At 33.7% G+C, this 22,144-nt stretch overlaps 1 protein-coding gene and 2 long non-coding RNA genes across 3 annotated transcripts in view; all 3 read left to right on the top strand.

Annotated features, from left to right (window-relative positions):
• The window catches only part of LOC125655641 (uncharacterized), a 62,965-nt gene that overhangs the window by 699 nt on the left and 40,122 nt on the right, over window positions 1–22,144 (top strand). The gene's annotated exons all lie outside the window — the stretch shown is intronic.
• On the top strand, window positions 176–8,424 carry LOC125683561 (uncharacterized). Its single transcript, XR_008797320.1, has 8 exons — window positions 176–736; window positions 2,121–2,315; window positions 3,244–3,354; window positions 3,519–3,662; window positions 4,554–4,777; window positions 4,915–5,158; window positions 5,410–5,622; window positions 5,947–8,424. It is a non-coding gene; the product is annotated as an uncharacterized LOC125683561 (long non-coding RNA).
• On the top strand, window positions 11,169–21,135 carry LOC130048531 (uncharacterized). Its single transcript, XR_008797321.1, has 2 exons — window positions 11,169–13,489; window positions 16,451–21,135. It is a non-coding gene; the product is annotated as an uncharacterized LOC130048531 (long non-coding RNA).

Genomic DNA, 22,144 nt, shown 5'->3' with positions numbered 1-22,144 from the left:
TATATCGAAAGGCATGAAGACAACAGTGATCGGTTGCATTATACCTATCAATAATTATTATTTCTCTCTCTCTCTCTCTCTCTCTCTCTCTCTCTCTCTCTCTCTCTCTCTCTCTCTCTCTCTCTCTCTCTCTCGCAATTGTCATTTTCCTTCATCCACAAATCTTCATACATAATAGACACACGCAAAAATTACCCCTCATTAATTTTAATCATTTTATGATTTAATGATCTATATTTACATTCACTGAATCTTTTCTCTTATATACTTTTGAAATCGACATTGTTTTCATCTGCGACAATGAATTTATGTTGTTCATTTTGCAAACTAGTTCGATCCGCTTATTTAATACCACCTGGCTGTGTAATCATTACAAACTATGGGGTGTCATTAATGTCAAAGCGGGAATTGGCTATTTCATTTAACGTAACCAATCGGGGTAGGCTTAGAAGTAATCCCACAGACCGACCGTGTCATAACTTATGAATATGCATACAGCGGAACGGAATTTACCGATGGTTAACGAGTATTGTTCAAGCACATTGTAATGATTCTAAGAGAATCATGAAAACGGAAAGGTGGAAAAAATTATGGACACCTGTGTCAGAGGACGGATTATGTGGATGGGTGAGAACTTTTGAGGAAGCTGAGAATGTTCGAAAAGCCTATGAGATAGAGACCTCCATCACATATGTTTCTAGGAAAAAGGAAGCGCACTTCGGAAGGCCAGAAATAGGTAGATCTAAGTTTAGATTGAAAATTAACATTCTTTTTCAGCTTAATTTTCTGTCATCTAAAATATTGAACTGTATAAACTTTTTTTACGTGGAAATCGCTACCACATACACGGATCTTGGGAGGGGGATATCCTGGTCTTGGATCCGCGCATACCCCCCCCCCCCCCAATCTCAAGTGTTACCCAGTGGCGGATTTAAGAGAGCCCCCCTAAAGTTTCAAATTTAAGGTAAATCATGGTCTCTTGTTTAGAAAATCATAAACGATGAAGCTATACATTTTTCCACTCTCGGAGAAATCAATAATAAGATCTTTTAATTTATTGTTTATCTTCAATTTATTTGATGCGCGCAACAATTCAATTAAAAATGTCTTCAAAATAATTAATGGTATCTTCAATTCTGAATTATTGCATATGGCAAGCCATATTCATATTTATTCCTCTAAAAAGATATCTTATATAATTTATGAGATGTCTTATATATTTTCAGTAAGATATGTAATAAATTTTATAAGATATCTTATATAATCTACAGTGTATAAGATATCCCATAAGATATCAAGATATCTTACAAACTCACAAAGTTTATAAAATATCTATATATCAAACAAGATATCTTATAAAGTTTATGAGATATATAAAATAGAAGATCTCTTTAAATATAAATTTATTTTTTATAAGATGTCTTATAAAGCATAACAGTTACCTTATATGTTTTATAAGATATTTCATAAGTGACAAGACGACAAAAAGATCTGACTAGGCAACATAAAGAATTGACAAGTCGGCATAATTATCTGACAAGTGGTGCCAGAACTATGCCACCATAATTGTTACTTTTACTGAGAGAATTTATATCCCCCCCCAAAAAAAAAACCCATTAAAATTTGTGTTATTTTATTAATTTCACTTCATTAAAGGTGACTAAAAATAGTAAAAATGACTACATAGGAGACATATTTCAAGCCCTATAAAATCTGTAAATCCACAGGGGCTTGTCTTCCAGATTGTGGAAAATTAAATAAAAAGTATGCATTCTCTTAATTGATTGATATACTACTACTTGCAGGGGGTCTAGTCTAAATTATTATGATGTATTAATTGCCGAAACGCGTCGGCATCTTTATGAAAACAAATTCAGGGGGTTCTTTTTTAACAGGATTATTTTTTTAATTCCTTCTCTCCTCCTGGAAAATAGGGCCTTCATATACATCAGACATGTTAATTTATTATGAAATGGAGTAGTAATAGGATTCATAGACAGTCTAAATGAGAACTATTAATTTTGATCAAGCAATAATTCAAATGAAAATGTGTTTTTGTTTTAAAAAGGATCTGTGTAGAAATCTACAGTTGTTCTTTCAAGTATTCATTGTCTTTACAGTTATTAACGAGAAGTCTCGGGTTCGCTTTAGTGATTTAGGAGATCCCTCTATTGTCCCTTATGACGGAACACCATTCGTTATTCTGGCAAGGTGCGAAAAACACTGCATTTTTGGGAAAGACAAACACCAAAATAAGAAGAATGAAATGAAAGTCTGTCAGATCCCTTCATGAAAGGTCATTTATACACCTCAAGGTAAAACTATATACTTTAAATGAATGCTACATGGAGTGACATGGATGTCACTTATACACCATTATACTTTACACATTACAATTTACATATACTATCTGTAACCTACTGTATGTATTACTATCAAATCAGTCTAGCAGATTCCGAAGTCATTCTGTCAGATCCCCTATAATATGTATTATTATAAGGTCAGTCTAGCAGATTCCGAAGTCATTCTGTCAGATCCCCTATAATATGTATTATTATAAGGTCAGTCTATCAGATTCCAAGGTCAGTCTGTCAGATCCCCTCATGAAATATCACTTAAACACCATACTATTTCTATATTGTGTATTTGTCACCTATAGTATGTATTATTAAAAGGTCAGTCTAGCAGATTCCCAGGTCTGTCTGTCAGATCCCCTCATGAAAGGTCACTTATACACCATACAATTTCTATAATGTCACCTATAGTATGTATTATTATAAGGTCAGTCTAGCAGATTCCCAGGTCAGTCTGACAGATCCCCTCACGAAATATCACTTAAACACCATATTATTTCTATATTGTGTATTTGTCACCTATAGTATGTATTATTAAAAGGTCCATCTAGCAGATTCCAAGGTCAGTCTGACAGATCCCCTCATGAAATATCACTTAAACACCATACTATTTCTATACTGTGTATTTGTCACTTATAGTAATGTATTATTAAAAGGTCAGTCTAGCAGATTTCAAGGTCAGTCTGTCAGACCCCCTCATGAAATATAAAATTATACACCATACAATTTCTATATGGTGTCTCTGTCACCTCTAGTATGTATTATTAAAAGGTCAGTCTAGCATTTCCCAGGTTTGTCTGTCAGATCCCTTCATGAAAGGTCACTTATACACCATACAATTTCTAGAATTTAAAACTTGGGTTGATTAATATTTATGTCTGCTCTATAGGGTGACCATCCAGTCCCAAAGAAAAGTAAAAAGTTACTCCAGGCTTCAAAGAAAAAAGGATGTCAGGCCAAGATAATCATGAAAGATGTTGTATTCTTCCATGACTATCAGGTAAAATGTGTGAAATTGTATGACCATTTCATTTTTAAGAAAAATTATTTTGGATTATGAATCAATGGGTTGATTCAATTGATAGATATGCATTATTTTTATTTAAGAGATTACAATTTTTATTTATTTATTTATTTTTTTGTTGTTGTTGTAATTTTGGATAGGTACAGAAAAACTGAAAAGAAAAGCAAGTGAACATCTGAGGGATGACATTTCAGACGTTCCTGGCAAAGTAAAAATAACAGAGACGAATTTATATCTTGCTTCCAAAGAGTGAAGATCACGAGTGAACACATCTTACCGGACAAGTAAGTCAGAAATACATATTTTTAGGTTGAAGCACATATTAAACATGTACTAATATTGAATTGTTGATAGCATTCATTGCTATAATTTACTTGTTGCTCTTTTCAAATGAAATCGCATTTTAATTGATGCACACTATGATTTAATTGAAAAGAGCAATAGCTAAATGCCTACATCAATTCAATTGCTGAGTGCAATAATTGTATTATTGCTCTATTCAATTGAATTGTAGAATGCATCAATTCAAATAATGTGCACAATAATTGAATTATTGATCCCTTCAATTGAATTAATGATATCTTTAATTCAGTCGATGCATAAAATGACTTTTTGGAAGTGAGAGCAATCATTTAATAATAAATGTCTTCAATTCAACATATTAACAATAGAATCAATGATCCTTTAAATTGTTGCCCTTTTTAAAGAATTGATGTGTGCATTGATTCCTTATACACATGCATTCATTGTAAATGTAAAACTAAATAGTCAAAGATGTCTTCAATTGAATGAAAGAGATCATCAAATAATTTATACCAAGCTGCAAATTAAATATTGTGAGGGATAAATACACCATGTTGATATGCACATCAATTGAATTGACAAGAGAATTAATTGAATTTATACACAAATCAAATCAATTATTGCTCTTATTAATTCAATTAATGTGAGTATTGATTCAATTATTGGATGTAACATTTGAAATGATGCTATACATGTATTCAAATAAGTAAACATATCTTCAATTGTTTGAGTTTATGTTAATTTGGCACTCCATTCATACAGAGAGGTCACATCCATACCAAGGAAGATATTTTTTTCAGAATTACAGGAACAAGATGTTGATAAAACTGTCCTTTTATATAGAATTGATATGTAAATCAATTAATTTTCAGCTTGCAGGCTTCATGAATCATCTGTCCAAGGAAGTTAGAGATAAACTTGGTGAACTTGTTGGACATGGTGTAACAAGTGTTTCAGAGATGCGAAGACATTTGCATGTGTATGTTGATGCCTTGCTCTTTAAAGATATTAAGCGTCCTGCATTGTCCGATGCTGCCTACTATCCAACAGACGAAACAATCAGGACACACATCTACCTTGCCCAGCTGAGGTTGAGGTAATACAACATGTTGAAAGTTTAATTTACTAGTAATGTAATTTTCATTTTGACACATTATACAACTAATTAGTTCTGCTTGATGGAAAACATTCAACAACACTTTAAGAGAAGAAAATGCTGTCATTTTGATGTAGATACTCAAGGATAGATCAATAAAATATCCTGCAAAAGGTAGCAGAGTGGCAAAACAATTATCCAAAGGATAATTTCATCTTTATGCCTGCCTCTGCATGCACCAACTGCCAGAGATATTTTGAGGAACATATATTGTGTGGAGCAAGATGATGATGATGAGGTCTATCCTCAAATACAGACAGCAGAGACAACATAATTTTTCTTCTGTCATCAGAGTGAATTTCAACGTCATCTATTGTACAGGTTTGAATTAATAAAACTCATTAAAACTGTCAGGTGTTTTGATTGATTGTTGAAGGCAGCAATTATGTAATTGTGATTAATTTTTCATTCAAATATTGATAAGAAAATCAGTCAGTGTTTAAGATTTCATTTCAGTTTTTCAAATACTGATTTACCATAATGTAACAGATGTAAGATAAATGTTTGCATATAATTTGCTTTGTTTTCTTTTACTTGTGACTTGATATTCTTTAGAATGCATTTTGTTGCAGGTATGGAAATTCCCTGTGCTTGCTAGATGCAACCTACAGAACCACAAAGTATGCATTGCCACTGTTTTTCCTTGCTGTCAAAACCAACGTAGGGTACAGTGTAGTGGCTGAATTTATTGTTCAGCACGAGACGAAGAGATCAATAATGCAAAGCCTACAGACAATAAAAACTTGGCTCCATAATGCACCAGACAGGCCAGCAGAGTGATACTGGTAACCCAAGTTTTTTAATGACAGATTTCTGTGAAAGAGAAATTGTTGCAATTGAGGAAAATTTTCCTAGTATGATGGTTAATTTTTATTTTTCAGTAGATTTATAATGAGAATTCAATTGATTTAGAGGTAATAAGAATGCAGTGAATACTAGGATATTTGAATTTTCGTATGAAAGTAAAACTTCTCCCTGTATAGTTAAAGTAAATTGACAGAAAATAATTATGTATGTAATATATATAACTATTTTAATTGGTGACATCAAATTAATTACATTTGAATTACCAACTGCTATTCCCACATGTTGATTTTTATTTCTTCCAGAAAGCTTTGTTTTTATCTGTGATTTTCACAGATAACAAAGCTGGATTAGATGGGTCAGCAAGACAGACACTTGTCTTACTGATTACAAAGACCGCGTGCTTGGAATGCTGAGGAGATGTGCTCATGCATCATCAGAAAAGGAGTACATAGAGGCCATCATCAGCTTGCAAAGTTCCGGTATTTGGGCCCGGAACATTCGCCTAAGGAACTGGTTCACAAAAACTTGGATGACTGAGAAAAAGGGGTTTTCAAGTACTGATATTCCAATTAATAGTGGTGATTTAATCAGTTAAATTATTATGTTATATACTTTTTGTCTGTCTGTCTGTCCGTCCATCTTTCTGTTTGTCTGTCACAAAATCTTGTGAACACTTCTCCCCCTATATGGTTTATTGGATAGACTTAAAATTTTGTACAGTGCTTCATTATTATTTAATAATGTTCACATTGTTATGACCCATGGATGTAATATTTTGCTACAATTTACAGTGGATCAAAGAAGAGCATTTTATAGCGTTTTCATGTGCAAGGGTATATTACATTGGCCACATCGATGTTGAATATTTTTCCATATCATTTAGTACAGTAAGAGGAGGGGGTGTAATTTGGAGCACTTTCAATTTGGGATGCTGGGGAGGCATTCAATGTTAATAAAATCAAATTATATTTCTACTATGTACTGTGCAGTACTGATCATTGGGTTGTACTTACATATGTAGCGATGGGTTTGGTCCCAGAGGTATGGATCAGGACTCTTGGTGAATACAAACAATGGTCTGGAGAGACAGAATAAAGTCTCCAAGTATCAGTTTTTAAAGCAAGGAAAGAACAACAATGTCTCAGGAATGATAGCAAGCCTTGTACATCAGTATTTACCCACAATGATGCTAAAGTAAGCCCAAGTTTAATTTTCTAATGCAATGTTCTTTTATTTGTTAAATGCATGTGCATGGATTTTCTTGTTTCATTAACGTTATGTCCGGAAACATAAACATTAAACATTGAAATTCACATGATTTCAGAATTAATAATTTTGAATGAAAAGATATCATGTCGCTTTAGCAAGGAAAAATGTATTATTAGCAATTATTATGTCTCCCCTCTTCCAGGGGGAGACATATTGTGTTTGTACTTTCTGTCAATCTGTCTGGCTGTCACAGAATCTTGTGTACGCTTCTCCTCCTTTAAGGCTTATTCGATAAATTTGAAACTTTGTGCAAAGCTTCACTCTCATTTGTAGATGTGCATATTGTCAGGACAGGAGGATACAATTGTTATTTAAGAGGAGTGGGGGTGTAAAATAGTTTGTGAACACTTCTCCTCCAATATGGCATATTGGATAACCTTGAAATTTTGTAAAATACTTCATTATCATTTAATGATGTTCATATCGGTCTAATAAGGAATCTAATATTTTCCTACAATTTACAGTGGATGAAAGAGGACTGTTTTATAGCTTTTTACATATGTACAATGGTATGTTCACTTTCCCACTGGTACTTCAGCATAACAGTCATTATTTTTGTATCATATACAACAATGACATTGGTCACATCAATGTTGAATATTTTCTCAATCTTTTTCCTCAATGCACATAGTACCGTTCAAAATGTCTAAATTCCTGCTCATGCTGTCTCATCCATACCATACAGTGCATTTAGGGGAGGGGGTTGTGATGTGAAGCATATCCAATTTTTGGAGCTGGGGAGACATTTGTTTTTAACAAAAACAAATTATATTTCAAAAATGTCTTAAGTGATTTAAGAATGATGATAAAAATCAATGAGACATAATAGAAGATTTGTTTTTATGAATGCAAAGTTATATTTTGCATGCAAGTTATTTTGATTAATTGATGATTATATTTAGTTTTCACGAAAATGAGCATGTATAAGAGTCATTTGATAATCAATGACCTTCACAGACAATGTATTACAAGCGAAATTTTATTGTCAGGCAACTCTTTCTACAAATAATGTTTAAATGTTGTAATATACTGAAACTTATGTACAGTGTACCTACATTATGTTCCAATAATGTATATTTTGTGAGAAATAGTACACGATTTACAGCATACATAGAAGTCAGTACATTAAATAATTCAATGATTCAGAAATCATGAATTTGTTTTCAATGATGTTCTATTATGAAACTTAAATCAGCATTCTGATATTACAATCTAATATGTTTAAAATGTTTTGTGAATCACATATAGGATAAAGGTTTTAAGTACTAACATTTAGTCGATTTGATATTTGTAATACACCTTATGATGGTGCTCTGATATGATTTGTAAATTGTAATCTGTATAGTATGATATTATAGACACGTCGAGGTCATATTGGGCAAGGTGTATGTCGAACCCAATGTTTTTCTTTTCAAGGACCCCCATATATTTACGTATAACCCCTCTAGGTGTCTTTATAACAAATTTATCCTGCTAATGATTTTACATTGATTAAAGGCATATTGACATTATTCATTCTTGATGTTTTATTAAATGTATACCATAATAAAGAATTGCAGAATATGTATTAAAGTTGAGCTCTATCAAATATATAACACTGAAAAAAAATAGCTGCAACTTTTAAAACCAACAACATTGGGAGAAAAACAACTTTGTACCTCACCTGAGCTGAAAGCTCAAGTGATCTTTTGTGATCACCTGTTGTCCGTCGTCTGCCTGTCAGTCCGTCTGTAAACTTTTCACATTTTCGACTTCTTCTCCAGAACCACTGGGCCAATTTCAACCAAACTTGGCAAAAAGCATCCTTGGGTAAAGGGCTTTCAAGTTTGTTCAAATGAAGGGCCATGCCCCCTTCAAAGGGGAGATAATCACAAAAATGCAAAAATAAGGTGGGATCATTTATAAATCTTTTTCTCAAGAACCACTCGGCCAGAAGAGCTGAAATACATTAGAGCTTCCTGACATAGTGCAGGTTCAAGTTTGTTAAAAACATGACACCCAGGGGTAGCTTGGGGCATATAGAAATTGTATGGTATTTAAGTGGCCTTTTATTAAGGGATCTGTCAGACTGACCTTGGAATCTGCTAGACTGACCTTATAATAATACATACTAGAGATGACAGAGACACCATATAGAAATTGTATGGTGTATAAGTGACCTTTCATTAAGGGATCTGCCAGACTGACTTGGGGATCTGCTAGTCTGACCTTATAATAATACATACTATAGTTGACAGAGACACCATATATAAATTGTATGGTGTATAAGTGACCTTTCATGAGGGGATCTGGCTGATTGACCTTGAAATCTGCTAGACTGACCTTATAATAATACATACTCTAGGTGACAGAGACACCATATAGATAGTGTATGATGTTTAAGTGACCTTTTATGAGGGTATCCGTCTGACTGACCTTGGAATCTGGTAGGCTGACCATATAATAATACATACTATAGGTGACATAGACACCATCTAGAAATCGTATGGTGTTTAAGTGACCTTTTATTAGGGGATCTGACAGACTGACCTTAGAATCTGCTAGACTGACCTTAAAATAATGCACACAACAGGTGACAAAGACCTCATAAAAATCGTATATTGTAATTTATATAGCATAATAGTATATAAGGGGATCTGTCAGACTGACCTGGGAATCTGTTAGACTGACCTTTTAATAATACATACTAGAGGTGACAGAGACACCATATAGAAATAGTATGGTGTATAAGTGATATTTCATGAGGGGATCTGACAGACTGACCTTATAATAGTACATACAATCGGTGACAGAAATATCGTAATGTGTGTTGTATAATGGTGTATAAGTGTCCTTTTATTAGAGGATCTGGCAGACTGACCTGGGGATCTGCTAGACTGACCTTATCATAATACATACAATAGGTGACAGAAATATTGTATGGATAATTGTATGGTGTATGTGACCTTTCACGAGGGGATCTGACAGACTGACCTTGGAATCTGATAGACTGACCTTTTAATAATACATACTATAGGTGACAGAGAAACCATATCGAAATTGTATGGTGTATAAGTGACCTTTTATTAGGGGTCTGGCAGACTGACCTTGGAATCTGCTAGACTGACTTTTTAATAATACATACTATAGGTGACAGAGACAGTATGGTGTATAAGTGACCTTTCATTAGGGGATATGATAGAGTGACCTTGAAATCTGCCAGACTCCCCTTATAATAATACATACTATAGGTGACAGAACTATTGTAATGTGTATAGCATAATGATGTATTTAGTTATATTTCATTAGGGAATCTGGCAGAATGACCTTGGAATCTGCTGGACTGACCTTACAATACTACATGTACATACAATACATCACAGAGACAATATATGGAAATTGTAATTTTCTGAGTGCATATTGTAAAGGAGTAGGCTTATATGTTACCTTACAGTATCTGGCAGAATGAAATTGTAAGCTCAAATAAAAGAAAATATTTTGCACCCGATATGATCTGATTTAAATAATAATAAAAACATCTATTTTTTTAAAATATAGACTGATGACCCTTTCTCTCCACATATACATGCAATATATAGTCTTCTTCTTTATGTCGCTGACAAGGGATTAATATCCACCCATCCACACCTCCTTATTTTCCTTAGGATTATTATACCATGTAGCACAATATATATATATATATATATATATATATATATATATATATATATATTATACTAGATGGCTAACAACACTTGCATATGTGCTTTAGTGCCAATAAAGAATTGAATTGAATTAAATAATCCAGTTCCAGTCGCTGCAATGTCAAAAACTTAAAACATGTTTGTTGTTTGGATTGGGGGGTGGGGGCGTTTTTCGTTGTTGCACAAAACGGCAAGTAGTCACTGTACATAGTGTTTACAATAAAGGAGGTTAAGGTAGTACTCTACATCGTCATAATGGCTGACTTCCTTTAAAAACAGGTATGAAAATATCGATATCAGCAATATTGGACTTTTCCTTTTCCATTTAAATACCAACTGCTGAACTGTAGGTCGCAGGTTCGAGTCCAACAGGGGTTTACATTTTTTTTCAGATTAGCTTCTACTAAAACTGTATTTTTTGACAAAAAAAAAGTAAATTTGAAAATTTTCAAATTCAAAATATTGTTGTACATATCCTCCACTTTTCATCTACATCAAATTTCTCTGATGTAGCGTACATCCTTAAACGGGTGTATATATAGAACTCGAAAATGCATATTCATAAGACGTGACGCGGTCGGTCTGCCGGATTATATCTAACCTCTACCACGAATCGGTCGGCCATATGACCTGTTAGTAATTTAATCTAGACTTGTTTACAGGGGCGGATCCATAAATTGCGGTTGGGGGGGACTTTATCAGGCAGGGAGTCTGGGGGCCGCCTTTAGGCCCCCAGTGGGTCCAGGGGGCGAAGCCCCCGGAAGCTCCTGGATTTTATAGGGCTTGAAATATGTCTCCTATTTAGTCATTTGTACTATTTTCTATCAATTTTTATGAGGTGAAATTAATAAAATGACGCAAATATTAGGGGGTTTTGGAATTTATCCGGAAGTGCAAAAAATTATTGCTTCTTACATGTATATCGTTTAATACATTTTTCTAAACAAGATACTACGATTTGCCTTAAATTTGAAAAAATTAAAGGGGGCTCGCCCCGGTTGCGCCCCCCCCCCACCTAAATCCGCCACTGGTTTATATTTTAAAACAAAGAAAAACAATATAAAGAATAGAATGTCTTTCTTTGTTGTTTCATTGGGTGATGAAGGTAGCAATCATTGCAGAAAATAAATTACAGAACCCGCTTACGTGGATTCAGATATTTTTCTGCTACATTCATCACCCAATAAAACCACAAAGAAAGCATTTTATTGTTTAAAGAAATGATCATGGAACAGTTGTCAAGATGCAAGGTAGGATAGAGGGCCCAATTTGACCCTCTTAATCACTTATAAAGTCAGAGCTACAAAAGGACAAAATTCGCCGGTATTTTCATGAAAAAATAACTTAAATTAAAGACCTAATTTTATGTTGACACCTCCAAATGATAAGCCGTCTGTCATTCTGCAGAGACTGGATCCATATTTACTAAAGTTCGTAGACGTAAACGTAGGATTTACGTCTGACTTAAGATTAGAGTTACGGTCTCGTAAAATGGTATTCACAAAACCGTTCGTAGCTGCAAACGTAACTTACGAATTCTTAAATGTACGATTGTACTTACGCGTGCGCAGTGGCTATTTTCACCTCGAAGCGTAAAAAGTGTGAATTTGCTCATCAACTTTGAATTCCCTTCGCTACCGCCGAATTATGACGAAAAAGAACACAGAGCCTTGTGAGAAAGCAACGAATTTCAACGTACACGTATGCCTGCCAACGGCATGTCGATCAACTGTACCGTTATTCAGTGTTGTTTACAAATTCAAAAGGAAGGTTCATCAAATTTAACGCATCTGTGCATGGATCTGTGATGCTGTACGTGTTCAAAAAGAAGTCGACATGGACTGACAAGTAAGTTAAGTTGTTTGTGTAGAAATAACCTTTGTTTTACCACTGACTACTCGTCACTAGGCCCCTAAATAATGTTAAATTGACTTCAAGCAGATTCAGTACATGACACACATTTGCTTGAATTTGCTTGGATCACAGTCTCTTATATATTATGTTATCCACCTATGTAGCTGCTATAATGCTTGGATCTTAATTTCTAAATAGTGAGCACATATACATAAGTGTTAGTTATTTACAATTTTATATGTACCCACTATTTTCACATTAACGCATTTGTGTACATGGTTAACTTCCAACTTTTGACAATACCATATTACATTGAAATTCAAAATTATTTATCCCATTGTTTTTTATTTCATGACTGGGACAAGATCAAAGCAGTAGCATAGCTACCTGTACACAAGTACGCACATGCTTTCACATCATTTTGCAAAAAGAAAAACAACAATATTGGTGAAAAATGAATCTAAAAAATAGATTATATATACAGGCACTAATTCTAAAATGTGTGATTTGTACGTAGCCCTCCATTGCATAGTTATAAAATATGAAAATTATTATTGCTTTAACAATATATACTTTGAGCGAACAGGTAGATAGGGTGAATGGACTCGGTACCAGATGAGAACAGTTACAGTCTCTTTTAGCATCATTTCAATTATTGTTTGTGCACATCATGATCCATGTGCAAAACTTTCAGAAAATATTGTGAAACAAAATCGCATTCAAATACAGTTCTACAACTCTGTGAAGTCAATGTTGATTTATTTGATTTAGAATAACTGACTATATATTAATTGGAGATATTATTATTAAAGTGTGATATACATGTACCATGCACTAGATATCCAAGCTAGCTGACTTCGTTCATTTTTCAAAGGGTCATAAAGGTGGTCAGGAAATAAATTGCCAACAGACATCAGCATTCCTTGGTTTAGATGCATTTCTCTTCATGTCCTCTCCTGAAAGTTTTTCCATGATGTCTCAGGGTTAGGATTGGGATGCAGGATGTACAGAACATATATATGATGCAAGAATATCCACTGTTTGTACACATAATCATTTCTGTACTTACAAGGTTTTAAGAAATCAAAATCAATTATGGTACATGTATGTAATGATTTTCGTAATGCATTGATGATTAAAACCTTAGGCAAATACTTAAGAACATAAATTTATGAGTTTTTATGATCAAACTTTGTCCATTTTACATGTTTTGTACCTGTCTGTCTAAGGATCTCTTCACCTTTTTGGCGAAAAGAAATTTAACCAATATAAGGACATACCCTATGTTTCTCTGAAATTATTTTTTATCTCCTCGATATGAAGAATTCTTCCATGATTTCCAAGATAATAGCTGTAATTTTGTCACCAAAATTTGAAATCAACACTCAATAAAAATTGCTCTATATTATATATTTTTGATCAGTAATAACACAAGTATTTAGTTATTTGAAACACCTGTTAATCTCAAAGCAAGGAAATGAATATGTAATTTTGGTGATTAAATAATTATATCTAGCCAATAATTCTTCTTGATGCAAGGTGAAGATAACGAACAGTGATCAATCTCATAACTCCTACAAGCAATACAAAATAGATAGTTGGGCAAACACGGACCCCTGGACACACCAGAGGTGGGATCAGGTGCCTAGGAGGAGTAAGCATCCCCTGTTGACCGGTCACACCCGCCGTGAGCCCCATATCCTGATCAGGTAAACGGAGTTATCCACAGTCAAATCAGTGTGCCAAGAACGGCTTAACAATCGGTATGAAACACGTCAGACAGCATTTGACCCAATGCGAGGTTGTATTGACGAACTAGATCGTTATAACGAACATAGAATTTGCGAAATGCTGACTTCAATCGAGACTGTTGAAATCCCTGTACCATCAACTTGTTTGTCAGTAGCTTACCTCGATTTAAAAACTGACTATACCCAGAACAAGCTCTTGCATATCGAATCAGTTGAGATATATAAACACCATATGCAGGTGATAATGGAATATTGCTACATAAATGTGGGAAGTTGACGATGGAGAAGCTGAAATCATCCCGTTTGTCATACAGTTGAGTTGTCAGTTTGCCGTTAATGTCTACTTTCAATAAAATATCTAAGTATGAAGCAGAAGTGGATGACTCTGTGGTGTCCTTTATTTCGAGCTCACAGGGATATATCAAATCGACATATGAATGAAAGCTATCATTGTTAATAGACACCTATTATTTATATATTTTTTTTTACACTAAAAGCGGTTATCAACTGTACTTTTATTAGGTCACCTGCGTTTTGGTTTTCGTCCGTCGTCGTCCGTCGTGCGTTAAGAATTAAACATTTTTAACTTCTTCTTAATAACTACCGGTTCAATTCTTTTCAAATTTGGTATGAAGCATCATTGGGACAAGGGGGACATACATTGTAAATTTCAGGACTCCAACACCCCTGGGGCCCTAGGGGTGGGGCAAAAACTGCCCAACATTGACCAATTTTCAAAACTCTTCTGATCAAGAACCACACACATGCAAGAAAAACTAAATGTATAGTGATGTAGAGCAGGACGGCCTCTACCAAAATTGTAAATTTCATTATTCTCGGGGTAGGGATTCTGACCCCAGGGTGGAGCAAATCTTGTTATATAATGTTTGTGTAAAACACTTAAATTACATCCTCTTTAATGCTATTGATACTAAATTGAGCTAAATGGATAGAGCAGGTAGTCTTTTACCAAAATTTTAAATTTGATTTCCCCCAGAGTAAGGGTTTTGACCCCAGGATGGGGCCAAACCTAGTATATAGTATTTATGTGTAAGTTTGTTGATACTGTATAAAATCTAAATGCATACTTAGGAATAGCAGAAAAGGATGTACAAACAATTGTGCATTTCACAACCCAGGGTTATGACTTTAAGATGAGTCCAGATTAGTAATATCTTTTGATGTTTTAATGTTAATACACCTATTATTTAAAGCCTTTCATCAGTGTATGCACTTTTGAGGGCAGTGAAGTTTTAAGAACACATCTTGTTTTATACTGTTGCTGAACAGAATTTAGCTTAGATATTTAGAACAAGACATTTTTTCTAGATTTCATAGTCCATGGAAGTAGTGATACTTTTTCACTAGTACAATGTATTCAGGTGACCAATAAGGCCTTTGAGCCTCTTGTTAAGTTTCTCTTGTTTTTGTTTTCTTTTTTCTTTTACTAAAGAAATATTTTTATTTGTCAGTAATACACATTACTTTGTCATTGGGAGATTTTGAGAGATAATAATGGTTGCCATCGCTTTCACAACAAATATGCCCCTTTAAATTTATAATGTAGTACTATCATGCATTATATGTCAGCCTGAGTAGCTCAGTGGGTAGATCACCTAACTAGTGATGCAAAGGTACCAGGTTCAATACTCAATTGTGCTAAAGATTTTTCTCACCTTCTTTGCTACAGTAAAATCCCATTTATAAACCTTACTGCAGTACATATCAGCTGATTTTACATTTTTACTTGCCACAACCAGAACTATCAAAATATGTTAACTCTAGACGAATTAAACCTGAGAATTTTGTAGAATGAAAATAGAATGCAAGTGAATTGTACCAGAAATGTCATGAAAAAATATTTTTTTAATTTAGAAACGTCTATGTCCTTAACTGAAACTTACAATTCTTGGTTAAAAATATTTATGTTTTGGAAAGAAGCCAATTTCATTACAAGGGGAATGGGTAATGAAGAAATACTAAAGTTGACCTTGGGGTCATTTGAAATCTTTTTTCTTAATATGGGCTCTTGGGTTATAAATCCTTAAAATTAGAAATTGTTGGTGATACTTGCTGATATCTTCCCATATGGTGTAGGTAAATATACTTTAAATAAAATCAGTATTATCACAATTTTACAGTTTTTTTAACTAACAATTATGTTGCATGTATTTTTCAATCCTTATGAAATTTGATTGCAGTGTAATGACAGCTGTTTAAATCAATGTAATACTATTATTTTTTTTTAGGCCAATGGGTAGAATGCTGTAATGGCGTGAAAAATATTTTGCGAAACCGAGAAATGCTCATCTTCCTTTGCCATGATTGTGTGAAAGGACGAGCAGAGGAATGATTCAAAAATATATTGCAGGATTGAGAATCCAACCCAGGACCCATTGTCTGGTAGTCTACCCAATGACCAATCCATGCTGATTGTCCATCTGCTACATTGTACATTGATCCCATCTTATGTATTTATTTATTCATTTATTGCATATGGACATTTGACAGTAAAATAAAAAAAAGTTTGATATTCACCAAAATCGAATTTGTTACAATACATGTTTAAGAAATTAAGTACATGTATTGTTATGCATACACTTATGTACATATAATTATATTTGTTAATAGATAAGTTTTTAGATGAATTTTCATGTTGTTATTATACCCCCCGCAAACGAAGTTTGGGGGATATTGGAATCACTTTGTCTATTTGTCTGTCCATCTGTCCGTCCGTTTGTCCGTAGACGCAATTTGTCCGAAGTTTATTTCTAATACCGCTGGACATATTTCATTCAAACTTTATGCACATCTTATATATATTATGTAGTTGTGCATCTCCTATTTTCATTGAAATATTTTAACATTATAGAAGTTACGCACATTTTCTTTTCATTTTGGGGGTTGCGCACTGTGCTTGCATTAAATATTTCCCATCATCTTATATGCCCCGCGGGGGTATTAGTCCCATTAGGACAGTTCTAGTTGATATTGACATGTACATGTATTACTTCCATTTCTAGAATGATTTTAACATCTTGATATTAAAAAGATGACAAAATAAATAAATCTTAAATATTATTCAACAAAGTTGTCTGGTGGGTTAAAATTTGTAAAGAGGATCTTGCTGAAGTCCAGTTTAACAGAGTTAAACATATGACATTGACCTGTCCACAACTCCTATTCTGTCTTAATTCAATTCTTTAAAAAAAGTTTTCTTTTGTATATACATGTATTATAAATTACATAATCAGAAATTAAACAATAATTTGCAGATTGATTTCTAAAAATTGTAACTTACTGAAGTATTATCAATGTATGATATAGCTCTACATTATAAAAGAAATTATTCATTTAGGCAGTGAATGAGAGTAAGATAGAGAGAAAGAGGGAGTGGGTGTAGACTGTGACAGCTACTGCTATGGATACAAACACTATAATCACAGAAACCCTGCAGACGGCCATGAGATACTTCCTGTGTATATATCAAAAGTATACATAACAGCTAGTCCGAAATATATGTCGTTTTCCTGGTTTCTTTCTGATTTTAATATTTACCAGGAAAATATCACTGTATATATCAAAATCAAAAAGCAAACAAACAAGAAAACGTTAAATATTTCGGACTAACACAACATCCTGATCTTTTGGCGAGGTAAATTCCAGGTAATTAACAATCTGACCTTAGATGAGCTCCGCCCACATTTATTGAGTCATGAATAAACCCTACGGTATTGATTTTGGGTCTTTAACAACCAAATGTAGCATTGATTTTTGTCAATATACATCGTAGTAAATGTATTCATATGAAAATGTTATTTTTGTGACGTCATAACTGCGTAATGCATGTCACAGCACGTGACTTTTCACTTCTTCTTTGAAAACAACATATTTTTGAACTTTGATTCCAAATTTCAGTTTTGACACATCAAGCGAACAAAATAAATCTTTTGACAGGGGTAGAGAAATGAAAAATGCAGAGAAATGTTGAATTTACATTGTTCGATGTACATGTATGTGGACATGGGGAAATATCTTGTTTTAGCTCTTGAAGAAATATGAATTATGCATCGACTAATGCAAATGGAGAAATTCTTACCACTTTATTCTTAAGCTTGATATGAGGTGATCTTGAAGTTAGAAAAAATCTTTACACTCGTAACTTTAAGGGGATATGATGCTGAGATGAAAGTGATTAGATTTTTCTGAAAATCATTTTATCATAGAGAGAAGGTCTCTTCTGTTTCAAAAATGACAATTTTTATATATGTAAATGAGTTCGTTTCCATGGAAACAACCCCTGAACCTAACAATGTTGAAAAAACACAAAAGGCCAAAATTTTGCAGTTGTAGATCCAAAAATATGTACAACAAACAAACAGGTTGTAATATGGCTATATTTAATGGCCATCATACAAACAGTCTATGTGCAGACACTATTATGTGAAATCTTTTTTCATGTAACACAAACACAAATTACCCAAAATTCAGTCCGAATTTCCTCAGCGCCTCTAAAAATATCTTTTTGAAGATAGAGTTTTCTAGGGAAATGGTCAAAAACATTTACTGAATGTAATTAGATTTTAATTATTTTACTATGATTTAAAGATGGCATCCATAGCTACATGACTAACCAAAAATATTGGCATGTCAATGAATTGGATAAAAAGATATGATGAACTGAAGGTCATCTGAGGTCATTGAATATTGCTACAAATAAATCGAACTGATTTTTTTTTCTTTCTCTAAAACACATTTTTTTTAAAAACATCAAACAGAACGTTTAAATCTTATGTTCTTAAAAGTGGTTAATTTCTGGAAATATTTTAGTTGGTATAATAACGAATTTAATTTGGAAAGAAAACAGTCTGAATTTCCTCTGTCTTTTTTTTGCGTTTTGGGCGTAAATTGTTCAGACAAACGCCAAAAAATCATATCCGGTATGAATGTATATAGAATATTTGAAATTTCATATAAAGAATGCATAAAGGTACCGAACCAAAAAAAAAAAAAAAAAAAAAAAAAACAACAACAACAACCCACTTAAAATCATATCACCGACCAACCTAAATGTTCTGATTTCATTAAAACTTTAATAATTTAGTGAAACGTTAACCACAATAACCAAATGTTTGGCTCGAATTGTTTTGAACACAGCCTTATTTTGCGTTGAAAAAATAATTCAAACAAGTAGCAATCGGACATCCGATATTGATACCGTAATTGCGCCTTAGTATTTAATAATTTAAGATAGTCTTGTGCCATTAGTTGTAATTGAATCAGTGCATATAATTCATTATAGTAAAAGTGTAAACTGAAAAGTACAATAGAATTGAAATGAATCAACGGATGATGGACACGTATCGCAGATCTACATTATGTACCCCTCTAAACTGCAAATATTGTTTTAGATGTATGTGTAAATTATTTGATTGCTATTGATTCTAACTATTCTAAAGTTTCAACTGATATTCTGGTGAAACCTATTAATGTTTCGAAAAGGGAGGGGGTGTAACAAGTTGGGCGCACTAAACATTTTCATAAAACTATTAATGAAAGTTGAAGAAAACAAACAATGATCAATCTCATAACTCCGAAATAAAGAGTTGGACAAACACGGATCCCTGGACATACCGGAAGTGAGATCAGACTACTTTATTATTGTAAACATTTATACAAAAATTTTAATCAACTGTTTGGTTTTCTTTCTACGCAATCTGGGGAGGGGGTGGGCTTGGGTCTATTTGAATATGGAATTTGCGTACAAATATGCCCGTTTCAAAGTAGAGGAGAGGCAGTCTAGAACACTCGTTTAAGTCAAGCCCCCCCCCCCCCCCCCCCCCCCCCCCCCCGATCTGCAAATGAAAATTAAATGGGTAAAATACATGTACTATGTTAGATTTAAAGCATAAAATAATTATTTGATGAGAGCAGCAACAGGATGATAAAGTAAGTTTTGATTATGCCTATTCCGCATTTCCTCCGTTTTATGACATCTAGGTGTTTAAATACGTATCGGCCGATCTAATTTCAAATCCAAACATCTAACACTATATAATTTTGATTCAAATAAGCAATTAAACTTACGTACATTTCAATTATGTTTGCAAAAAATGCATGCATGCACACCTCATTTGGACTTAAATAATATAAATCCATCGGTAATTAAATTCCGCCATGCATATGCAGAAATCAGTGCTAAATAATTCGTAGCCTGCTTTGTATATCTACTTATTATGGTAAATGAGGTTACAAGTATCATAGATGAACCAATGAATTGCATTAAATAATTCACAAGACGCAGACACAGTATATACATGTACCGGTAGAGGTATACGTGAGCGGTACCACATGTACCTTTGTGCCCACAAAATGTTTAGTCCTCGGGTAAATATATTTTTCAATTATTTTTATTATTTACGAACTCTCGGAATATAATACAAAATATTTATTATTACTCTAGCATGATAAAAAATTTGTAGAATTTTTTTAGCCCTAAGTTTACTGTCGTTCAATTTGGGTATATGTGCTTTTAAAATTGTGCAGAGATTCTGTTCGACGTGTTACGACTCCGTCTTTCATTTCTATTTTGAACAGAATACACAGGTCTAGAAATACATAATAACATGCGATACCGTGACATCTGTCAAACTCTGTCTGTTGTCAACGTAAACAACGTAAACATGGCGTCAAAAATCACGCGCTTATGTCGTTACCTCATATTTCCTAAAAACACGTCATAACGGCATTCATACAAAATTATTCAATCAAAATAAGGCCCCAGCTGTTATGATTTATGCTTTTGTATTTCGAAAATATGACTTTAGTCAAAGTCATAATCAATATATGTCACGACAATCATGACCTACGTACGTTAGTTCGAGTTGCGCAGTGACTTCAAAAACGTCACAATCATATCCCCTTAAAAAATGTATTCTACAGCGTATATTTAATGGTGATTCGTGGTGTGAAAATTAATTTTAAAGAACTGATAGGATTTTACAACATTATTTGTACCACGAGAGAAAAAAAACATGAATACATCCCGGCACATACAAATTTGTTCAAAAAATTATTACACAGAGAGGATCCTGCTAGGTAAGTCAGTGTACAATATATGTACATGTAACCCTCTCCCTCACACTGATACAAATTCAAAACCATAACCATGGGGTGGTACCCCCTTTACCCGGCAAATCTATCTCAAGTATCAATGTTTATTTCAACTGCAGGTACGAATCATATTCACTAATAAACGTTTCCTCTGTTTTGAAGATGCATCAAGATTCGGTGAGACATCATATTTACATCAATGTTGGTTTTCAAAAATCATTCAAACACTTTGTAGGTATCCCTTTTTGAGTTCTCATGACGTCATTACACGTTTCAAGGACAGCAAACCTGACATTTCTATTTGTAAAGGAATACATGTACTAGGAAATCAAATATGACTACATTTTTTGAAATCTTAATTGTCCACTGTTTCACTTCAAAAAGCAACGGATACGAACTATTTGATTTGATTTGATTTAATCAGATGTTGTTTAACGTCCCTCTCAAAGAATATTTCACTTATATGGAGACGTCACCATTGCTGGTGATGGGCTACACAATTTATGCCTATGCTCGGCGCTTACTACCTATGAGCAGGGAAAGGGTATGTGTTGTGCTATACCTGCTGTAACATGGGACCTCGATTTTTATATTTTTTAACAGGTTGAATAAAACAAAACACAACAGTGATTATTTGATTGATTGATTAAACATTGTTTAAAGTCCCTCTCGAGAATCTTTCACTCATATGGAGACGTCACCATTGCCGGTGGGGGACTGTAAAATTTAGGCCTATGTTCGGTGGTTACGGCCTTTGAACAGGGAGGAATCTTCATCGTACCATACCTGCTATGCCACGGGACCTCGGTTTTTGTGGTCTCATCCGAAGG

This window comes from Ostrea edulis, chromosome 7 (genome assembly GCF_947568905.1).
Source record: "Ostrea edulis chromosome 7, xbOstEdul1.1, whole genome shotgun sequence".
NCBI classification, from domain to species: domain Eukaryota; kingdom Metazoa; phylum Mollusca; class Bivalvia; order Ostreida; family Ostreidae; genus Ostrea; species Ostrea edulis.
This window is presented reverse-complemented; position numbering and strand designations above follow the sequence as displayed.